The sequence below is a fragment of the Arachis hypogaea genome, chromosome 9 (genome assembly GCF_003086295.3).
Source record: "Arachis hypogaea cultivar Tifrunner chromosome 9, arahy.Tifrunner.gnm2.J5K5, whole genome shotgun sequence".
In the NCBI taxonomy this organism is placed as follows: Eukaryota; Viridiplantae; Streptophyta; class Magnoliopsida; order Fabales; family Fabaceae; genus Arachis; species Arachis hypogaea.
Window position 1 is genome coordinate 55,313,747 of NC_092044.1, and position 10,612 is coordinate 55,324,358.

Below are 10,612 nucleotides of genomic sequence, written 5' to 3' on the forward strand. Positions count from 1 at the left end.
AAGGAAGCTTTAAAAAATGGAAGGAACACAAGAAACCAAGGAGTTGACCAGCGAGGACCGACACGCACGCACACCTCACGCGTGCGCGCAACATGGCGCACTCCATAGCAACGCGGACGCACACTGGCGCGTACGCATGACGTGCGTAATATTCTGCAACTACAGAATTCGCTGGGGGCGATTTTGGGCTGAGTTTGGACCCGATTTTTGGGCTAGAAATACAGATTAGAGCCAGGGGACAGGAGAGACTCAACACACTCACATATTCTCATTCATCAGTTTTAGTGGGGAGTTTTAGTTTTGAATCTGGGAGAAACACTACTTCCTCTAGGGTTCTTCATAGTCATACCCTTTTTTCTAGTTCTACATTTTGGATTGGATAATTGAAGAGAGTTACTACCTCCGTAGAGTCTTTATCATTGTAGTTTATTTCCTATTTCCTTACTCTTTTAATTTACATTTATCTTATCCATGGGTTACATATGAATATTCCTGATTTTAGGATTTATTAATGCAAGGAGTAATTTTCTATTTAATTTCATTATTTAATTGTTTGCCTCTAATTAATCTGATTATTATGTTTTCTTTCTACCCCTTGAATATGTATATGGACTTGGCATCCATGTCAATGGAGTAGACTCCCAACTTGACTTCGAAGTTGATTAATAAGAGACCCTTGGGTTGGAACACTCAAGCGTTAATCGGTAATTAGAAGTTGTTGGCTGGCTCTCTAGGCACTAATGCTAGTCCTTCCTAAGGGAGAGGACTAGGACTTGTGAATAGAAGTTGGCTTAACTACTTGTCTTTCCTTTATCCGGTAAGGGTTAACTAAGTAGAAACAACAACCAATTATTATTAATATTGGGAAAACCAGCAAGGATAGAACTTCTGATTAATCTACTCCCAGTCAAGGCTTTTATTTTAATTAAACAAAATCTCTTGTTAATTTTTATTGCTTGCTTTCACTCTCCAACTCCAAACTTCTCAGAAACCTCCTGATCAATAAATAGCGCTCTCTTAGCAGCTTGTTGGGAGACGACCTGGGATCTCTACTCCCAGTATTTTATTCTTAAAAATCGTGACAACCCTTTTTAAATTGATACGCGGAATTCTCGTTGTTTAAGAACTATACTCGCAACGTCAGTTCATTATAAATTCTTAATCGACAATTTTCCGCACGTCATTCACTTAGCCTTACAACGTTCATGCAATCAAGGCACTCCCATTGACGAATGTGGAGCATTAACCGAAGAGCATAGTATAAAAGAGATGTTGGAATCTCAAGTGGAGAACGAGGAGTGGACCCAAGTATTGCAACAAGTGGAGGAAGTCGAGACCATTGAAGATGAAGAAGTAGTTAAAAATTTAGGAGAGGTTGAGAGCGAGGTGGATTCCAAGGTTAATGACTCTTCCACACCGACTATTGACATTGATGATTTTGTAGAAGTTGTTGAGTCTTCGTCAATTGAGCTTGAAATTAATGTTGAGGAGGATAATGTGCAACTTCCAAGGCATATTATGAATGGTAAAGAATTGGAAGAAGTTGAGCAAGCGACAAGTCCCATTATTGATGATGGTTACACACTAACTAATGATTTCTTTGAACGTGATGAAACTTCCTCCATTGACTTTGAATTGGATGTTGATGTAGATGATGAGCAGATATTTTATACGCTTTTTGGCATTGTTTTCATATAATTTTTAGCATGTTTTGTTTAGTTTTTATTATGTTTTCATAGATTTTAGTGTTAAATTTACATTTTTGGATTCTACTTTGAGTTTGTGCATTTTTGTGCAATTTCAGATATTTTCTAGCTGAAATTGAGGAGCTGGAGCAAAAGTCTGATTCAGAGACAGAGAAAGCACTACAGATGCTATCCGGATCTAACCTCCTTGCACTCAAAAGACCTTTTCTAGAACTAAAGAAGTCCAAATCGGGAGTTCTCAATGGATATTGAAAGCTGACTTCTAGAGCTTTCCACAATGTATAATAGTTCATACTTTGCTTCAAATTAGAAGACCCAAAACTGGCGTCCAACGCAAGCCTCCTGCCCCCTTTCAGGCATCTAGCGCCCAAGGATAAGAGACTAGCGTCCAAACACCCAAAGAGGACCCCCTAGCCAGCATTCAATGCCCTAGAGGCCTCCTAGCACGTGGATCTCATCAAAGCTCAGCCCAAACACTCACCAAGTGGGTCCTAGAAGTGGATTTTAGCACTAAAAAGATTGTTTTACCCTTACTAGTCATTTGTTTAGTATTTAAGGGATTAGCTTTATATCATTCGGAGATCTTCTACCACTTTTATGCCATATTTTCATTTATCATTGTATTTTTCTTATCAGTATGAGTTTCTAAACCTTCTAGGTTAACAGGAGGAGCCTTGCTGAGTTCTATGAGTTAATAAAAGTATTACTTTTTCTCTTCAATCTGTGTTTGGTTTAATTCTAAGTTGTATATTCAGTCTTCAACATGATGAATGGGATGATCCATGACAATCAGCTCCGTTCATCATACTAAGACCGTGTGCCTGACAACCACCTGTGTCTACTTGGATTCGTGTGAATACGTGACTGGAAAGCACGAATCGCCAGCTTGATTATACATCTCTCAGACGACTAATCCACGACCTCATTGGGAACTTCTCGAGACGTTCAGCCGAGGTATGGGGAGATTAAGGTCTCTATGGTAGAGGCTAGAATCCAAAGATACAACATTCTCTGATCCGGAAGATCCAACCTTGTCTGTGGCGTTTTGAGTAGGATCATTAAGGAGAATGGACTGCAGGAGCTTTACCCTCAATCAGATTGGATGTGCACTAACCCTGGTGTTCAGATCTGGAGGAGCATTGGTGACCTCTCAAGAAAGGCGTTGATCACATACAGCCTGCCATTGAAGAAATTATTCACAATTGAAGAAGACAGTAAGACCAGAGTTAATCCAGAAGGACAAAGCAACTTGGTGCATGAAATTGTGATCATCAATGGCGCCATCAACATGGTACGCTCAATTGCAATCTCAACTCTTTATCACAACTTCGCACAACTAACCAGCAAGTGCACTGGGTCGTCCAAGTAATAAACCTTACTCGAGTAAGGGTCGATCCCACGGAGATTGTTGGTATGAAGCTATGGTCATCTTGTAAATCTCAGTCAGGCAGATTCAAATGGTTATGAATGATTTATGAATAAAGCATAAAATAAAGATAGAGATACTTATGTAATTCATTGGTGAGAATTTCAGATAAGCGTATGGAGATGCTTTGTCCCTTCTGTCTCTCTGCTTTCCTACTGTCTTCATCCAATCCTTCTTACTCCTTTCCATGGCAAGCTGTATGTAGGGTTTCACCGTTATCAGTGGCTACCTCCCATACTCTCAGTGAAAATGTTCAACGCGCTCTGTCACAGCACGGCTATTCAGTTGTCAGTTCTCGATCATGTCGGAATAGAATCCAATGATTCTTTTGCGTCTGTCACTAGCGCCCCACAATCGCGAGTTTGAAGCTTGTCACAATCATTCAATCCTTGAATCCTACTTAGAATACCACAGACAAGGTTTAGACCTTCCGGATTCTCTTGAATCCCGCCATCAATTCTAGCTTATACCACGAAGATTCCGATCAAGGAATCCAAGAGATAAACATTAAAGCCTTGTTTGCTTGTAGAACGGGAGTGGTTGTCAGGCACGTGTTCATAAGTGAGAATGATGATGAGCGTCAAATAATCATCACATTCATCATGTTCTTGGGTGCGAATGAATATCTTAGAACAAGAATAAGCTGAATTGAATAGAAAAACAATAGTAATTGCATTAATACTCGAGGTACAGTAGAGCTCCACACCTTAATCTGTGGTGTGTAGAAACTCCACCGTTGAAAATACATAAGAACAAGGTCTAGGCATGGCCGAATGGCCAGCCTCCCAAAGAGGGTTCAATCATAAAAACATGATCAAAAGATCTCTGATTGAAAGATGAAAATACAATAGCAAAAGGTCCTATTTGTAGAGAACTAGTAGCTAGGGTTTACAAAGATGAGTAAAAATCCACTTCCGGGCCCACTTGGTGTGTGCTTGGACTGAACATTAAAGCATTTTTGTGTAAAGACTCTTCTTGGAGTTAAACGCCAGCTTTCATGCCAGTTTGGGCGTTTAACTCCCATTCTTGTGCCAGTTCCGGCGTTTTACGCTAGAATTCTTGAGCTGACTTGGAATGCCTGTTTGGACCATCAAATTTCGTGCAAAGTATGGACTATTATACATTTCTAGAAAGCCCTGGATGTCTACTTTCCAACGCAGCTAAAAGCGCGCCAATTGGGCTTCTGTAGCTCCAGAAAATCCACTTCGAGTGCAAGGAGGTCAGAATCCAACAGCATCTGCAGTCCTTTTCAGCCTCTGAATCAGATTTTTGCTCAGGTCCCTCAATTTCAGCCAGAAAATACTTGAAATCATAGAAAAACACACAAACTCATAGTAAAGTCCAGAAAAGTGAATTTTAAATAAAAACTAATAAAAATATAATAAAAACTAACTTAAACATACTAAAAACATACTAAAAACAATGCCAAAAAGCGTACAAATTATCCGCTCATCACAACACCAAACTTAAATTGTTGCTTGTCCTCAAGCAACTGAAGATCAAATAAGATAAAAAGAAGAGAATATGCAATGAATTCCAAAAACATCTATGAAGATCAGTATTAATTAGATGAGCGGGGCTTTAGCTTTTTGCCTCTGAACAGTTTTGGCATCTCACTTTATCCTTTGAAATTCAGAATGATTTGCTTCTCTAGGAACTCAGAATCTAGATAGTGTTATTGATTCTCCTAGTTAAGTATGATGATTCTTGAACATAGCTACTTTATGAGTCTTGGCTGTGGCCCAAAGCACTCTGTCTTCCAGTATTACCACCGGATACATACATGCCACAGACACATAATTGGGTGAACCTTTTTAGATTGTGACTCAGCTTTGCTAGAGTCCCTAGTTAGACGTGTCCAGGGTTCTTAAGCACACTCTTTTTGCCTTTAATCACAACTTTATTATTTCTTTTTCTTTTTTTTCTTTTTCCTCTCTTTCTTTTTTTTTCCGAATTTTTTCGAATATTTTTTTTTGTATTCACTGCTTTTTCTTGCTTCAAGAATCATTTTTATGATTTTTCAGATCCTCAGTAACATGTCTCCTTTTTCATCATTCTTTCAAGAGCCAACATTCATGAACAACAAATTCAAAAGACATATGCACTGTTCAAGCATACATTCAGAAGTCAAAGTATTGCCTCCACATCAAAATAATTAATTTGCTATAAAATTTAGAATTCATGCAATTCTTCTTTTTTCAATTAAGAACATCTTTCATTTAAGAAAGGTGATGGATTCATATGACATTCATAACTTTAAGGCATAGACACTAAGACACTAATGATCATAAGACACAAACATGGATAAACATAAGCATAATTTTCGAAAAACAGGAAAATAAAGAACAAGGAAGTTAAAGAACGGGTCCACCTTAGCGATGGCGGCTTGTCCTTCCTCTTTAAGATTTTATGGAGTGCTTGAGCTCCTCAATGTCTCTTCCTTGTCTTTGTTACTCCTCTCTCATGATCCTTTGATCTTCTCTAATTTCATGGAGGAGGATGGAATGTTCTTAATGTTCCACCCTTAGTTGTCCCATGTTGGAACTCAATTCTCCTAGGCAGGTGTTGATTTGCTCCCAATAGTTTTGAGGAGGAAAGTGCATCCCTTGAGGCATCTCAGGGATTTCATGATAAGTGGGGTCTCTTGTTTGCTCCATCCTTTTCTTAGTGATGGGCTTGTCCTCATCAATGAGGGTGTCTCCCTCTATATCAATTCCAACTGAGTAACAGAGGTGACAAATGAGATGAGGGAAGGCTAACCTTGCCAAGGTAGAGGATTTGTCCGCCACCTTATAAAGTTCTTGGGATATGACCTTATGAACTTCTATTTCCTCTCCAATCATGATGCTATGAATCATGATAGCCCGGTCTATAGTAACTTCGGACCGGTTGCTAGTGGGAATGATTGAGCGTTGGATAAACTCCAACCATCCCCTAGCCACGGGCTTGAGGTCATGCCTTCTCAGTTGAACTGGCTTCCCTCTTGAATCCCTCTTCCATTGAGCGCCCTCTTCACAAATGTCTATGAGGACTTGGTCCAACCTTTGATCAAAGTTGACCCTTCTAGTGTAAGGGTGTTCATCTCCTTGCATCATGAGCAAGTTGAATGCCAACTTTACATTTTCTGGACTAAAATCTAAGCATTTCCCCCGAACCATTGTGAGCCAATTCTTTGGGTCCGGGTTCACACTTTGATCATGGTTCTTGGTGATCCATGCATTGGCATAGAACTCTTGAACCATTAAGATTCCAACTTGTTGAATGGGGTTGGTAAGAACTTCCCAATCTCTTCTTCAGATCTCATGTCGGATCTCTGGATATTCACTCTTTTTGAGTTTGAAAGGGACCTCGGGGATCACCTTCTTCATGGCCACAACTTCATAGGAGTGGTCTTGATGCACCCTTGAGACGAATCTCTCCATCTCCCATGACTCGGAGGTGGAAGCTTTTGCCTTCCATTTCCTCTTTCTAGAGGTTTCTCCGGCCTTAGATGCCATAAATGGTTATGGAAAAACAAAAAGCAATGCTTTTACCACACCAAACTTAGAAGGTTTGCTCGTCCTCGAGCAAAAGAAGAAAGAAGAGAGTAGAAGAAGAAGAAATAGAGGAGATGGAGGTGGCTTTGTGGTTCGGCCAAGGGGGAGAAGTAGTGTTTAGGTTGTGTGAAAATGAAGGAGTGAAGATGGGTTTATATAGGAGTGGAGAGGGGGTGTATGGTTCGGTCATGTGAGGGTGGGTTGGGAGGGAAAGTGGTTTGAATTTGAATGGTGAGGTAGGTGGGGTTTTATGAAGGATGGATGTGAGTGGTGAAGAGAATAGTGGGATTTGATATGTGAGGGGTTTTTGGGAAAGAGGTGTTGAGGTGATTGGTGAATGGGTGAAGAAGAGAGAGAGTGGTGGGGTAGGTGGGGATCCTGTGGGGTCCACAGATCCTGAGGTGTCAAGGAAAATTCATCCCTGCACCAAGTAGCAAGCAAAAATGCTCTTTATGCCAATTCTGGCATTAAACGTGGGCTGGTGCCCATTTCTGGCATTTAACGCCAACTTCTTGCCCTTTCCTAGTGTTTAACGGCAGTCTGGTACCCCTTTCTGGCGTTAAACGCCCATAATGGTGCCAGACTGGGCGTTAAACGCCCATTTGCTGCCCTTACTGGCATTTAAAGGCCAGCAAGTTTTCCTCCAGGGTGTGCTATTTTTCTTTCTATTTTTCATTGTATTTTTGCTTTTTCAATTGATTTTGTGACTTCCCATGATCATCAACCTATAAAAAAAAAACATAAAATAACAAAAGGAAAATATAACATTGGGTTGCCTCCCAACAAGCGCTTCTTTAATGTCAGTAGCTTGACAGTGGGCTCTCATGGAGCCTCACAGATGTTTAGAGCAATGTTGGAACCTCCCAACACCAAACTTAGAGTTTGAATGTGGGGGTTCAACACCAAACTTAGAATTTGGTTGTGGCCTCCCAACACCAAACTTAGAGTTTGACTGTGGGGGCTCTATTTGACTCTGTTTTGAGAGAAGCTCTTCATGCTTCCTCTCCATGGTTACAGAGGGATATCCTTGAGCCTTAAACACAAGGGATTCTTCATTCACTTGAATGATCAATTCTCCTCTGTCAACATCAATCACAGCCTTTGCTGTGGCTAGGAAGGGTCTGCCAAGGATGATGGATTCATCCATGCACTTCCCAGTCTCTAGGACTATGAAATCAGCAGGTATGTAATGGTCTTCAACTTTTACCATAACATCCTCTACAAGTCCATAAGCTTGTTTTCTTGAATTGTCTGCCATCTCTAGTGAGATTTTTGCAGCTTGTACCTCAAAGATCCCTAGCTTCTCCATTACAGAGAGAGGCATGAGGTTTATACTTGACCCTAGGTCACACAGAGCCTTCTTGAAGGTCATGGTGCCTAATGTACAAGGTATTGAGAACTTCCCAGGGTCCTGTCTTTTTTGAGGTAATCTCTGCCTAGTCAAGTCATCCAGTTCTTTGGTGAGCAAAGGGGGTTCATCCTCCCAAGTCTCATTACCAAATAACTTGTCATTTAGCTTCATGATTGCTCCAAGGTACTTAGAATTTTGCTCTTCAGTGACATCTTCGTCCTCTTCAGAGGAAGAATACTCATCAGAACTCATGAATGGCAGGAGTAAATCCAATGGAATCCCTATGGTCTCAGTATGAGCCTCAGATTCCCATGGTTCCTTATTAGGGGACTCATTGGAGGCCAGTGGACGTCCGTTGAGGTCTTCCTCAGTGGCGTTCACTGCCTCTTCCTCCTCTCCAAATTCGGCCATGTTGATGGCCTTGCACTCTCCTTTTGGATTCTCTTCTGTATTGCTTGGAAGAGTACTAGGAGGGAGTTCAGTAACTTTCATACTCAGCTGACCTACTTGTGCCTCCAAGTTTCTAATGGAGGACCTTGTTTCAGTCATGAAACTTTGAGTGGTTTTGATCAGATCAGAGACCATGGTTGCTAAGTCAGAGTGGCTCTACTTAGAATTCTCTGTCTGTTGCTGAGAAGATGATGGAAAAGGCTTGCCATTGCTAAACCTGTTTCTTCCACCATTATTATTGTTGAAACCTTGTTGAGGTCTCTGTTGATCCTTCCATGAGAGATTTGGATGATTTCTCCATGAAGGATTATAGTTGTTTCCATAGGGTTCTCCCATGTAATTCACCTCTTCCATTGAAGGGTGCTCAAGATCATAAGCTTCTTCTTCAGATGAAGCATCCTTAGTACTGCCTGGTGCAGCTTGCATTCCAGATAGACTTTGAGAAATCATATTGACTTGCTGAGTCAATATTTTGTTCTGAGCCAATATGGCATTCAGAATATCAATCTCAAGAACTCCTTTCTTCTGATTCGTCCCATTGTTCACAGGATTCCTTTCAGAAGTGTACATGAATTCGTTATTTGCAACCATTTCAATGAGTTATTGAGCTTCTACAGGCATCTTCTTCAGATGAAGAGATCCTCCAGCAGAGCTATCCAATGACATCTTGGACAGTTCAGACAGACCATCATAGAAGATGCCTATGATGCTCCACTCAGAAAGCATGTCAGAAGGACACTTTCTGATCAATTGTTTGTATCTTTCCCAAGCTTCATAGAGGGATTCACCTTCCTTCTGTCTGAAGGTTTGGACTTCCACTCTAAGCTTACTCAATTTTTGAGGTGGAAAGAACTTTGCCAAGAAGGCATTGACTAGCTTTTCCCAAGAGTTCAGGCTTTCTTTAGGTTGTGAGTCCAACCATATCCTAGCTCTGTCTCTTATAGCAAAAGGGAATAGCATAAGTCTGTAGACCTCAGAGTCAACCCCATTGGTCTTGACAGTGTCACATATTTGCAAGAATTCAGCTAAAAGCTGATGAGGATCTTCCAATGGAAGTCCATGAAACTTGCAGTTATGTTGCATTAAAGAAACTAATTGAGGCTTAAGCTCAAAGTTGTTTGCTCCAATGGCAGGGATAGAGATGCTTCTCCCATAGAAGTCGGGAGTAGGTGCAGTAAAGTCACCCAGTACCTTCCTTGCATTGTTGGCATTGTTGTTGTTTTCGGCTGCCATGTCTTCTTCTTGTTTGAAGATTTCTGTTAGGTCCTCTACAGAGAGTTGTGCCTTAGCTTCTCTTAGCTTTCGCTTTAAGGTCCTTTCAGGTTCAGGGTCAGCCTCAACAAGAATGCTTTTGTCTTTGTTCCTGCTCATATGAAAGAGAAGAGAACAAGAAAATATGGAATCCTCTATGTCACATTATAGAGATTCCTTGAGGTGTCAGAGGAATAAAAGGAGGAGGTAGAAGAATTAGGATGTGAGAAGAAGGGAAGAATTTTTGAAAATAAGTTAAAAAGATTTTAAAATAATTAAAAGAGATTTTGAAAACTTGATTGATGATTTTCGAAAACTAAGATTGAGAAAGAAATAAAGTGATTTTTGAAAAAGATTTTGAAATTAGAAATCAAAAATATATGATTTGAAAACTATCTTGAAAAAGATGTGATTAAAAAGATATGATTGAAAAGTTATGGTTTTAAAAAGATTTGATTGAAAAGATATGATTTGAAAAATAATTTAAAAAGATTTGATTTTTAAAATCAAGGACTTGGCTAACAAGAAAAGATATGATTCGAACATTAAACCTTTCTCAACAGAAAAGGAAACATACTTGAAATGTTGAATCAAATCATTAATTGTTAGCAAGTATTTTTGAAAATGGAAAGAAATTGATTTTGAAAATATATGATTGAAAAGATATGATTTGAAAAAGATTTGATTTTGAAAAATTATGAAACTTGAAAAAAAATTTGAATTGAAAACAAAATCTTCCCTCTTGTGCCATCCTGGTGTTAAACGCCCAGAATGGTATCCATTCTGGCGTTTAACGCCCAAAACTCACCCCTTTTGGGCGTTAAACGCCTAGCCAGGCATCCTGGCTGGCGTTTAAACACCAGTTTTCCTTCTTCACTGGGTGTTTTGAACG

At 40.0% G+C, this 10,612-nt stretch overlaps 1 non-coding gene across 1 annotated transcript; it reads left to right on the top strand.

The window, feature by feature from the left end:
* Positions 1–9,189: 9,189 nt before the first annotated feature.
* Positions 9,190–9,297, top strand: LOC112713190 (small nucleolar RNA R71). The gene has a single exon (XR_003158165.1). It is a non-coding gene; the product is annotated as a small nucleolar RNA R71 (small nucleolar RNA).
* The last annotated feature ends 1,315 nt before the right edge of the window (positions 9,298–10,612 follow it).